The sequence below is a fragment of the Chiloscyllium punctatum genome, chromosome 10 (assembly GCF_047496795.1).
Source record: "Chiloscyllium punctatum isolate Juve2018m chromosome 10, sChiPun1.3, whole genome shotgun sequence".
In the NCBI taxonomy this organism is placed as follows: Eukaryota; Metazoa; Chordata; class Chondrichthyes; order Orectolobiformes; family Hemiscylliidae; genus Chiloscyllium; species Chiloscyllium punctatum.
Window position 1 is genome coordinate 68,950,336 of NC_092748.1, and position 13,200 is coordinate 68,963,535.

At 41.2% G+C, this 13,200-nt stretch overlaps 1 protein-coding gene across 1 annotated transcript in view; it reads right to left on the reverse strand.

Annotated features, from left to right (window-relative positions):
• Positions 1–12,905, reverse strand: part of itgb6 (integrin, beta 6) — a 116,678-nt gene extending 103,773 nt beyond the window's left edge. The window contains exon 1 of the mRNA XM_072579439.1: positions 12,849–12,905. The gene's annotated coding sequence lies outside the window, so the exon portion shown is untranslated. The remainder of the gene's footprint in view (positions 1–12,848) is intronic.
• Positions 12,906–13,200: the final 295 nt, after the last annotated feature.

Here is a 13,200-nt window from a genome sequence, read left to right on the forward strand (position 1 = left end):
GACATCAGGATGGTGTGTTGCCTCCCTGGTGCCAGGGTAAAGGATGTCTTGGAGCGGGTGCAGAATATTCTGAAAGGGAAGAGTGACCAGCAGGAGGTTGTTGTGCATATTGGTACCAACGGCACATGTAGGGAAAGGGATGAAGTTCTGCAGAGAATTTTCTTTATTTAGATTTCAGATTGTTTAGTTCTGGATTAAATTATGTCAAATACAAAGTTCATTGACGATTCTAACATATTCTGGTCATTGCTTCCTGAATGTTCTTTGACAAGAATATTATTAATTATGCTATCCTGAAAGGAGATGTTTAGTGCATCCATTATCTTTTCTCTCTTGTAGGTCCTCGAGGGTGGTAGTATCTGGACTATTACCGGTGCCACGTTCTCGTGAGAGGAGGAATAGGAGGATGCAGCAGATGAATGCATGGCTGAAGATCTGGTATGGGGGCAAGGATTCACATTTTTGGACCATTAGGATCTCTTCAGGGGCAGAAATGACCTGTATGAGAGGGATGGGTTCCACCTGAATTGGAAGCTTGCAGGCAGATTCGCTAGTGCAAGTTGGGAGGCTTTAAACTGGTAAGTTGGTGGGCAGGGGAGTGGTGGTGGTATGGAAACTAAAGTGGTAGTGAGAAAAGGGAGAAGGTTGAAGCTGGTTCAGTAGATAAGGGAAGCAAGTCAAATAGTCAAGGAAGCCAAAAGCTTGACAGGTAATGAGATAAGGAGGAAGTGAGGACTGCAGATCCTGGAGAGTCAGAGTCAAAAGTGTGGCACTGGAAAAGCACGGCAGGGTCAGGCAGCATCTGAGGAGCAGAATAGTTGATGTTTTGGGCAGAAGCTCTTCATCAGGAATGTGTGGGGTGGGCAAGGAGGCTGAGAGAGGTAAACCTGACAGATTAAACTGCATTTATTTCAATGCAAGAGGCCTGACAGATAAGGCAGATGAACTCAGGGCATGGTTGGGTACATGGGACTAGGATACAATAGCTATTACACATTAGCAGGTCAGGATTGTCAGCTTAATGTTCCAGGGTATAATTGCTATCGGAAGGGCAGAAAGGGGGTCAAAAGAGAGGAGGGGGAGTGGTGTTTTTGTTAGGGATAAAATTACAGCTATACTTAGGGACGATATTCCTGGGAGTTATATCAAGTGAAGTTATATGGGTGGAACTGAGAAATAAGGAAGGGCTGGTCATCTTGTTGGGATTGTATATAGACCCCCAGTAGTCAGCAGGAAATTGAGAAGCAAATATGAAGGGAGATCCCAGATAACTTTAAGAATATTTGGGTGGTAATGGTAGGGGATTTTAACTTTCCAAGTACAGACTGGGGCTGTATAGTGTTAAGAGCTTAGATGGGGAGGAAGTATGTAAAGAAAACTTTATCATTTAATATGCAGATGCATCTACTACAGAAGGAGGAATATTTGACCTGTTGAGAAATAAGGCAGGGCAAGTGGCGGAGCACTTTCAGGCAAGTGAGCATAATTATACTGGTTTTAAAATAGTTATGGAGAAGGTTTGAATTGCTTAAAAAAAATAAAAGCTCTAAATTGGAGTGAGGCCAATTTTGATGATATTAACAAGGAACTTTCAAAAGTTGATTGGGGGAGGCTATTCGTAGGTAAAGGGATGGTTGGGAAGTGGGAGGACTTTAAGAATGAGATAACGAGAGTTCAGAAATAGTATGTTACTGTTAGTGTAAAGGGCAAGGCTGGTAGGTGTGGGGGAAGACTGGATGACTAGAGAAATGGAGGCTCTGGTCAAGAAAAAGCAGGAGGCATGTGTCAGGTATTAGAAGGCTGATTTTGAGTGAATCCTTAGAGGAGTGTGGAAAGGCAGCAGGAGTATGGACAAGGGAGAAATCAGGAGGGCAAAAAGAGAATATGAGATAATTTTGGCAAATAGAGTTAAGGAGAATCCACTACAAATACATTAAGGGCAATAGAGTAACTGATGAAAAAATAGGGCCCCTTAAAGATCAACCTGACCATCCCTGGGTGGCATATGATAAAATACTAAACAAATATTTTGTGTCAGTATTTACTGTGGAGAAGGACATGGAAGCTAAGGAGCTTGGGGAAATAAATAGTGATGTCTTGAAAAGAGTTCATAATACAGAAGAGGAGGTACTGGACGTCGTAAGACACATACTGGTAGATAAATGTCCGGGACCTGATCAGATACTTCCCAGAACTTTGTAGGAAGCTATGGAAGAGATTACTGGGCCACCTGCTGACATATTTGCATCATCAACAGCCACGGATGAGATGCTAGAAGACTGAAAGTTGGTTAATGTGGTGCCGTTGTTTAGAAAAACCTGTAAGGGAAAGCCAGCGAACTATAGACTGGCGAGTCTTACGTCAGTGGTGGGTAAGTTGTTAGAGGGGATTCTAAGGACAGAATTCATATGTATTTGGAAAGGCAAGGAGTGATTAGGGATAGTGAATAAAAACTGAAGGAACTGCAGATGCTGTAAGTCAGAAACAAAAGCGGAAATCACTGGAAAAGCTCAGCAGGTCTGGCAGGATCTGTGGCGAGTCCTAAGGAAGGTCACTCAACCTAAAACATTAACTCTGATTTCCTTCCGCAGATGCTGCCAGACCTGCTAAACTTTTCTAGTAACTTCTGTTTTTGTTCGGGATAGTGAACATGGCTTTGTGCGTGATAAACCATGTCTCACCAACTTGATTGAGTTTTTGAAGAAGTGACAAGGAAGATTGATGAAGGCAGAGCAGTAGATATTGTCTATATTGACTTCAGCAAAGCATTCAACAGGGTTCCACATGGTAGACTGATTAATAAGGTTAGGTGACATGGGATCCAGGGGGAGCTAGCTAATTGGATACAAAATTGGTTTGAAGGTAGGAGACAGAGGGTTGCTTTTTGAACTGGAGGCCTGTGACCAGCAGTGTGCCACAAGGATCAGTGCTGGGTCTACTGCTTTTTGTCATTTATATAAATGATTTGGATGTGAATATAGGAGGCACGGTTAGTAAGTTTGCAGACAACATCAAAATTGGTGGTGTCGTGGACAGTGAAGAAGATTACCTCAGAGTAAAATAGGACCTTTATCAGATGGGCTAATGAGGAAAGGAGTGGCAGCTGGACTTTAATATATATAAATGTGAGGTGTTGTAATTTGGTAAGGCAAACCAGGGCAGGACTTATGTAGTTAATGGTAGGGACATGGCCTCTGTTCGGCAACAGTCCCGAGAGGTACAGATGCATAGTTCTTTGAAGGTGGAATCGCAGGTAGACAGGATGGTGAAGAATACTTTTGGCACTCTTCGCTTCATGTGTCAGAACAATGAGTATAGGAGTTGGGATGTCATGTTGTGGCTGTACAGAACATTGGTGAGGCCACTTTTAGAATATTGCATACAATTCTGGTCACCCTTCTACAGGAAGGATGATGTTAAACTTGAGAGGGTGCAAAAAGATTTACAAGGATATTGCTGTGTTATAGGGAGAGGCGAAATAGGCTAGAGTTTTATTCCCTGCAGCATTGAGATTGTGGGGTGACCATAAAGAGGTTTATAAAATGACATGGGGCATGGATGGGGTGAAAAGCCAAGGTCTTTTTCCTGGTCTGAGGGATTCCAAAAATAGAGGGCATATGTTTAAGTGGGGATAGATTTTACAAGGATCTGAAGGGTAACATTTTCATGCAAAGGGTAGTGAGTGTATGGAATGAGCTGCCAAAGGAAGTGGTGTAGGTGGGTACAATTACAACATTTAACAGGCATCTGGATGGATATATGAATAGAAAAGGCTTACAGGCATACGTGCCAAGTGGTGGAAAATGGGACTAGATCAGATTGGGATGTTGGGGCTGTTTTGCCTGGAGCGGAGGCTGAGGGGTGATCTTATAGAGGTTTACAAAATTATGAAGGCATGGATAGGATAAATAGACAAAGTCTTTTCCCTGGGGTGGGGGAGTCCAGACCTAGAGGGCATAGATTTAGTGTGAGAGGGGAAAGATATAAAAGGAACCTAAGCAGCAACTTTTTCACGCAGAGGGTGGTACGTGTATGGAATGAGCTGCCAGAAGAAGTGGTGGAGGCTGGTACAATTGCAACATTTAAGAGGCATTTGGATGGGTATATGAATAGGAAGGGTTTGGAGGGATATGGGCCGGGTGCTGACAGGTGGGACTAGATTGGGTTGGGTTATCTGGTCGGCATGGACGGGTTGGACCGAAAGGTCTGTTTCCATGCTGTACATCTCTATGATTCTATGTTGGGTCAGCGCGGACAATTTGGACTATAGGATCTGTTTCTGTGCTGTGTGACTCTATAATTCTATGTAACATCTGAAACAGGCAGAACAAATCATGCTGCAGTGTCAATTACCATTGAATCTTGCTGGACCATTTGAAGGACCATTGGCTCCGGCTCCCTGTTTCTCATTGTTACAGGAATAACTGAACTTACAAGTACAAGTCAGGAGCGAAGTAGACTATTCCACTCTACAAGCCTGCTCCACTATTCTAGAAGATTATTGGTTTGTGTTTCAAATTTCATATTACCATTCTTTGATTCTCCAGTCTAACAAGAATTTATCCTCTTTAAAAAGTTAATCACCTCTGCCATATTCTGAGGCAGACAACACTGAAGTCACACAACCTCGATGACAAAACATGTCCCCACATCTCTGCCCTAAAGGGCAACCCTTAATTTTAGTCAGTCAAATCACCCTTTGTTCTTCTGAAGTCCAGTGAAAACAAGCCCTGTCCAATTCCCTCATAAGACAAGCAGCTCATTCCAGGTGTCAATGTAGTAAATCGCTTCCATACTACTTCTAATACATTTATAACTTCCCTAAATAAAAAAAAAACCAAAACTGCACATCATACTCAAGATGTGCTCTCACCCATGTCCTGTATAACTGAATCATTACATATTTAATTTCATGTAAATCCATCTTCTAATAGAGAAAGCATTCCATTAGCCTTCATAATAACTTGCTATACCTGCAATAATCATTTATAACTCATGCACTAATCCACCTGGATCTCTCTTTATGGTGTAAGATATTGTTTATTATAAGTTAAGCACTCCCCGCTCTCAAAAGCCAAGGCGGTCCAATGCCAAGCAGCTGTGCCAGCTCAAAACTTGCAAAAATTATGCTGATGAGCTTTTGACAACAAGGATGTTTGTAAGTCACCAAAAGTCCTAGAGTGTGGAGTAGCTGTCATCATCACATGCCTGTACTGCAGTGAGACCTTGTATGTATTTCAGCAACACATGACAGAATAAGAGAAATACTACAAGCAATGGCTTCCATCACATTCACTGCATTTATTGTTGGACCATTCAACAAAAGCTTGTTCAATTTTCCACTTCTCCAAGTTAAATCTACAAGCATTCAGGCAAAACCCTTGCAAGACTGATCACTGTATCTGATGATTATAAAGTATCGCCCCTGCTGTGGTCCTGATTTCTGAAAAAAAAACAACAATCTGGGGAAGATGAAGGAAATACAACAGAGCGTCTCTGAAGTTTTCCTTGAGGCATGGCAACCTTGACATTAATAATTGGGACAAACTTGTCACCAATTTGAAAAATTGGTGACAATCTATCCATAAACTGCATCGTGCTTTGAGTCCAAAAGCATAAATGATGAGGCACAGTGGCAACAAAGAATGCAGGAACTATGGTGTGGGACATCCTATCCCATTTATCCAAATTGCAGGTCAAGAATTAGCCTATTAACTCATGTGAACGCCTATGGCAGGAACCTGCAACCCTGGAAAAGATGTCACCTTCAAATCAAGAGGCAGCTCCAGTAAACAGACATGGCCTATTTCCACCTCCAATTGAACTCCTGACTCTCTACCTGCCTCGACTCATGTGCTGCTGAAACCTTCATTCATGTCTCTGCTTTCTCTCAACTTGACCATTCAAAATCCCCTCTGACATTCAAAAACTCCTCTACCTTATTTGCACCAAATCTCACTTATGAATCACCCTTATTCTAGCTGACAAACACTGGTTCCAGGTAGAGGAACGCTTTTATTTTAAAACTCTTACTCTTGTGAGAATCCCCTCCAAGGCTTTGCTCCTATCTATCTCTGTAATCTAACCTGGCCCCACAACCATCCAAATTATTTGCATTCCTTTCATTCTGGCCTCTTGAACATCTCTCACATTAATCATTCCAGTAAGCCATGATCTCAGCTGCCAAGGCATTCTGGAATTGGTTGTCTAAGCCTCTTCAACCAAGTTTTAAGTCAGCTGCTATAATATCAAGTTGAAGATGTAATTAACATACGTACAAGTTGTTGTCTCATCTGAACAATAGCACTTCCAACAATCTAGTTTTTCTTTCCAACTACACGTTAAGTACCAGCATGATAGTAGGTTCAATCCCTCAAATGTAAATGAACCTGTAGGTGAACAACTGGGTACTCCACAACGACCTGATGAAGGATCTTCTAATTAAAGCTGTTGGACTATAACCTGGTGTTGTGTGATTTTTAACAAAGAACTGAGACAAGTTGGCACTTGACAATACAATCAAAAACAATTATGTAAATGTCACAATGTACTGAATGAAATAAAACCTCAAACATAATTAAGGATAACTTTATAAGACCAGAAGATATAGAGGCAGAATTAGCCCATCGAGTCTTCTCCACTATTCGATCATGACTGAGATGTTTCTCAGCCCCATTCTCTTGGCCTCCCCCTTAAATCTTGATCCCCTCATTAATCAAGAATCTATCGATCACTGTCTTAAATACACTCAATAACTTGGTCTCCACAGCCCTCTGAAACTTATTCAACACCTCAAGTCCTCCTCATTCACAGTTCTCAAGGATCTGAGGCTGTGTCCTTGGGTCCTGTCCCTCTTACTGATGGAATCATCTTCTCCATGTCCACTCTATCCAGGCCTCTCATGTATTCTTATTCTCAACCTTCTAAATTCCATCGAGTACAGACCAGAGTCCTCCACAGCTCCTCATATGACAAGACCTTCCTCTCCAGGATGTATACCTCCTCTGGATCCCCTCCAAGGTCAGCACAGCCTACTTTTATATATGGGACCCAAATTGCTCACAATATTCCAAATGCAGTCTGACCAGAGTCTTATATGGCCTCAGCAGTACATCTCTGTTCTTGTATTTTAGACTTTTCAAAATAAATGCTAACATTGCATTGTTCCTTCCCAACTGCCAACTGAACCTGTTAACCTTGAAAGAATCCAGAACTAGGAGTTCTAAGACCTTTGGTGCTTCAGATTTCTGAAGCCTTTTCCCATTTAGAAAACAGTCTATGCCTCTATTCTTCCTACCAAAGTGTGTAATCTCACAATTTCCCACATTGTATTCCATCTGCCACTTCCTTGCTCACTCTGTTAGCCTGTCCAAGTCCTTTTGCAGCCTTCCCCCTTCCTCAAACTACCTAGCCTTCCGCCAATCTTTGTGTCATCCACAAAAACAGTGACGCGGCCCTCAGTTCCTTTGTCCAGATCATTATTGTATACTGTGAATAGTTGTGGTCCTAACACTGACCCCTGCCAAACTCCACTAGTCACTGACTGCTATCCTGAAAAAGATCCCTTTATCCCTACTCTCTACCAGTCAGCCAATTCTCTACCCTACCAAGTACCTTGCCCCAACACCATGAGTTGTTCCTATTCAGCTGTCTCATGTGCAGCATCTTGTCAAGGCCTTCTGGAAGTCCAAATAGATCATGTCCACTGGCTTTCTATATCTAATTTGCTTTTTACCTCCTCAAAGAATTCTAAAAGATTTGTCAGGCATCAATTCTACTTGACAAAGCCATGCTGACTCAGCTCCATTTTACCACTTACTTCCAAGGACTCCTCAATCTCATCCTTAATAATGGATTCTAAAAGCTTACCAACAATTGAAGTCAGGCTAACTGGCCTGGAATTTCCTGTCTTCTGCATCCCTTCTTTCTTAAACAAGGTTATGACATTAGCCACTTTCCATTCTTCTGGAACCCTTCCTAACACCAGTGATTCATGAAAGATCACTCACCAATGCCTTCACAACCTCCTCACCTATTTCCTTCAGTAATCTGGGGTGTCATCCATCTGGTCTGGGTGATTTGTCCACTTTCAGACCACTCAGCTTCCACAGCACCTTCTCCTTAGTGATGGTCACTGCACTCCCCTCTGTCCGCTGAGTCTCTTGAAGTTCTGGTGTGCTGCTAGTGTCTTCCACCATGAAGACTAATGCAAAATATCTATTCAGTTCCTTTGTCATTTCTTTGTCCCCCATATCTACTTCTCTAGCCTCATTTTCCAGCAGTGTACTGTTCATTTTTGCCTCTCTCTTACACTTACTTTACTCATATAAAACATAAGTTCAATCATATGGGGTAGAGGTGGCGCTTCTATGGCCACAAGTGAGAATCCAGATGGTGTGCTGCCTCCTTGGTGCTAGGGTCCTGGATGTCTTGGAGTGGTTGCAGGACATTCTGAAGGGAGAGGGTGAACAGCCAGTGGTCGTGGTGCACATTGGTACTAATGACACAGGTTTACAAAAAAAGGAAAAGGTCCAAAAATCAGAATATAGAGAACACGGAAGAAAGTTGAAATGTTGGACAGCCAAAGTAGTTATCTCAGGGTTACTACCATTGCCATGAGTTAGTCAGAGTAGAAACAACAGGATATACAGGATGAATATGTGGCTCAAAAGTTGCTGTGCGGGGGATGGTTTCAGATTCATAGGGAATTGGTACCTGTACAAACTGGTTGGGCTACACCAGAGCAGGATTAGAACTGATGTCCTTGGGGGTAAGGGGTAGTTAGTAGAGTGGTTGGGGAGGGTTTAGACTCATGTGGTTGGGGTTGGGAACCAGAGGCATAGGACAGTAGATGCAGAAATTGAGGGAGGAGGTAGAAATCATGGTAAACATGACTTAAAAACAATAACAGACAGGGAAACGCTGTTGAAAAGAGCAGTTGAGGTGGTCTGAAATGCATGTGTTTCAATGCAAGAAGTAAAATAGGCAAGGTGAGATGAATTTAGAGCTTTGGTTAGTACTTGGAATTATGACTTTATTGGAATTATGGAGACTTGGCTGAAAGAAGGACATGACTGGCAGCTGTATGTCCCAGGATTTAGATGTTTCAGGTATGATAGAAGGGGATGTAAAAGAGATGGGGGAGTTGCATTACTGGTAAAGGAGTGTCTCACAGCTGTGCTGAGGAGGATACATCAGAGGACCCATGCAGCGAAGAAATATAGATAGAATTTAGGAGTAGGAAAGGTGAAATCACAATGCTAGGGGTATACTATAGGCCTCTGGACCAGCGGTGCTGGAAGAGCACAGCAGTTCAGGCAGCATCCAAACAGCTTCGAAATCGACGTTTCGGGCAAAAGCCCTTCATCATTATTCCTGATGAAGGGCTTTTGCCCGAAACGTCGATTTCGAAGCTGTTTGGATGCTGCCTGAACTGCTGTGCTCTTCCAGCACCGCTGGTCCAGAGTCTGGTTTCCAGCATCTGCAGTCATTGTTTTTACCTATACTATAGGCCTCCCAACAGCCAGCGGGAGATAGAGGAGAGAGTTTGTAGACAGAGTTTGGAAAGATGTAAAAACAGCAGGATTGTGGGGTGATTTCAATTTACCCTATGTTGACTGGGACTCACCTCATGCTAGGGGCTTGGATGGGGCAGAATTTGCAAGGACCATTCAGGAAGGTTTCTTGGCACAGTATGTGAACAGTCAAACCAGGGAAGGGATTATATGGGACCTGGTTTTGGGAAATAAACCCTGCCAGGTGAAAGAAGTTTTCATGGGGGAGCATTACGAGAGTAGTGACCATAATACTGTGAGTTTTGAGATACTCATGGATAAGGATAACAGCAATCCTTGGGTGAAGGTGTTAAATTGGTGGAAGATGAATTGCAACAATATTAGGCAGAATGTTGATTGGAGGCAGTTGTTAGCAGGTAAATCCATATTGGAGATGTGGTAGCATTTCAAATGTCAGTTGATAAGAGTTCAGGCACCTTCCTGCGAGAATGATGGATAGGTATGACAAGTTACATGAACCTTGGATGACTAGGGATGGTATGACCTTGGTCAAAAAGAAAAAGGAAGCATATGTGATGTCTAACAGAATGGGAAGCCCTTGAAGTATATAAGGAAAGTAGGAAAGAGCTTAAACAAGGAATTAGAAGGGCTAAAAGGGGTTGTGAAAAGTTGCAAACATGATTAAGGAGAATCCCAAGGTTTTTTATACATATATAAAAAGCAAAAGGGTAGCCAGGAAAAGGGTTGGCCCGCTCAAGAACAAAGGATGGAATCTATGTGAGGAGCCAATCGAGGTAGGTGAGATCCTAAATGAATACTTTGTGTCGATAATTACCAAAGAGCCCCCAGTGGAGAATTGGTGGAGAATGATCTAAGGGAAGGGAGTGTTGAATTTCTAAACCAAGTTGCTGTTAATATAAAAGACATGTGTGTCTTAAAAGATATTAAGCTAGATAAGGGTTGTGACTAGTGATGTTCCACAGGGATCTGCTGTTTGAGGTATATATAAAGTATTTGGAGGAAAACATGGTTGGTCTAATTAGTAAGCTTATGGACAAAACAAAGATTGGTGGAGTTGCAGATAGTGAAGAGGATTGTCAGATGACACAGCAAGATCTAAATCAGATGGAGGCATAGACAGAAAAATGGCAGATGGAATTTAATCTAGACAAATGTAAGGTGATGTATTTGGAAGTTCAAGTACAGGTGGAAATTATACAGTGAATGGCAGAGCCCTTATGAGTATTGATATGCAGAGGAATCTGGGTATGCAGGTCCACAGATCACTGAAGATGGCAATGCAGGTAGATAATGTAGTAAAAAAGGCATGTGGCATGTTTGCATTCATTGGAATGGGCATTGAGTATAAGGATAGCCAAGTTATGCTGCAGCTTTATAGAACTTTACTCAATTGTAATACCATTCTATCTGATGTCAACTTCTCCCTCTCAAACTGCAGAGTGAATTCTCTCATATTATATTATGGTCACTGCCCCCTAGCGCTTCCTTCACCTTAAGCTCCTGAATGAAGTCTGCCTCATTATACATCACTAAATTTAGAAATGCCTGTTCCCTAGAGGGCTGTACCACAAGCTGCTCCAAAAAAAATCATTTCATAGATATTCCATGAATTCCTTTTTTTGGGATTCACTATCAACCTGATTTTGCGAGTCCACCTGCATATTGAAGTTCCTCATAATAGTGTTTCTTCCATGTCTTTTGTATTTGCTGATTTATTTTCTGCTCCACATTCTGTCTACTGTACAGAAGGCCTGTACACAACTCCCATAAGGGTCTTTTTGCCTTTGTGGTTCCTCAAATCTACCCATATAGATACCCACCTTCCAACTGCATATCATTTCTTGCTATCAATTTAATTTCATTTCTCACTAACAAGCCAACCCTGCCCTTTCTGCCCATCTGTATGTTTTTTTTTGATCGGATGAATATACTTGGATATTTAATTCTTAGTCCTGATCTCCTTACAACCACTTTCTGTGATATCGACAACATCATATCCACAAATTTCAATCTGGATTAAAGCTAGCGGTATTGATTCAAATTGACATATGTTGGATGTCAGCTAGTTTGAGGTATGTTACTTATCAGTGACAGGAAGAAAATATAGAATCATATTGGCAAATAAATCTTCAAGGTAATTGCCACAGAGCACCGTTGGGCTCATGTGCCACATAAAGGTTTGATAACAGAACCTTACACATTTCTATTTTGTTAAAATGATTAAATTTCAGTAAATGTGATAATTTCAGTTGGAAAAATAAACATTATCATGAATTGTGCTGCTATTCTGTAACAAAAATCCATTGATTAATTAATACTCTTTGAAGAATAAACTTCATTCTTCTCTCTGTGAAGCCAGACCACACATTTTGGTTCAATTTTAATGCTCTCAGAGCAACCAGCAATGGACAATGAATAGTGCTGCAACAGCTTCATTAACACCCAAATACTAGAAAAAAAATAACTTTTCATTCATGGGACACCTCCTTTAATTCTTTGCTTGCACGTTCCCCCTGTCCCTGGCACTTCTTTATTTGTGTAGTCATCCTGCCATAACCTCCTGCCATTAACCTTTCTGAAGTATTTAGGCTGGCACCTTGTCAAATGCCTTTTGAAGGCTCCAGAAAATCTCAGTAGCAGTTACACTGAACATACATATCTAAAGCCTACTTAATCAGTCAATGAACTCTTTGGCAAATAAGCTTATAATAAGAGCATATTCAAAATATCTGCTCAAAAGCAACTTCAGAAAATATGTGATAAATACTGACACAGATTTCAAATACTTATTTGAATATTTTGGCTGCTTTTCAGTTGGAACTGCTAAAATCAACTCATGAGACTTGAATAATATAAATTATAATAGAAAATAGATTTTTTTAACTAGGTTACATTGAATTTTCACTTGTCTCTGTTCATTGTCCTTATTCATTCTCTCAACTGAAAGAACACAGGTTGGGGGGAATCTGTAACTGTGTAAATTGTGCAAAGCTGTTTTGAAAGAGATGGTTCAGTGCTTGAAACATTTTTCTCATTCCACATTATTACATTTCAGGGAGGATAACATGATGTGTCAGCATGTAGGTAAACACACTCCCCACTTCTCAGCTTGCTTGATCTATTATATATACAATGTTCCTTAGCTCTTGAGAAAGCATGGCGATCAAATCAGATACAAACTTACCATGTACACACTTAAAACAAAACTTAGATTGCCGTTGTTAGGGAATTTCCAAACAGGAAAATTAGACAACAACTTTCGATATCATCAGGCTTTTTAGAGTCTCCAAGTCAAAAAGACACATTACATACCTTGCAGGTTCTTCATAGGGATCCTCCACACGCCAGAACAACCTGACTGACCATGATGGGTTCTGTGGGTGGAAATGATTGACTGAGCATGCTCTTAAAAAAGTTTCCATTATGACATCATAAGTTGGCAAAACAGGTAGCCTTTTACTCCTCCTTTGTGAAAATGTAGGTGTTACATTTCAAATTTCTTTTAGTTTTGATCTGCAATTAATCATACCAACCTCCCCCTAACATTGCTAACAAAACTCAGATTTTGTAAGACTTGGAAATGAAGATCGTATGTGAAAAATATTTATTTGTTTAAAGTATGAGAAAGCTTCCACAGTTTAGATAAACCATGAACAATCTTCAT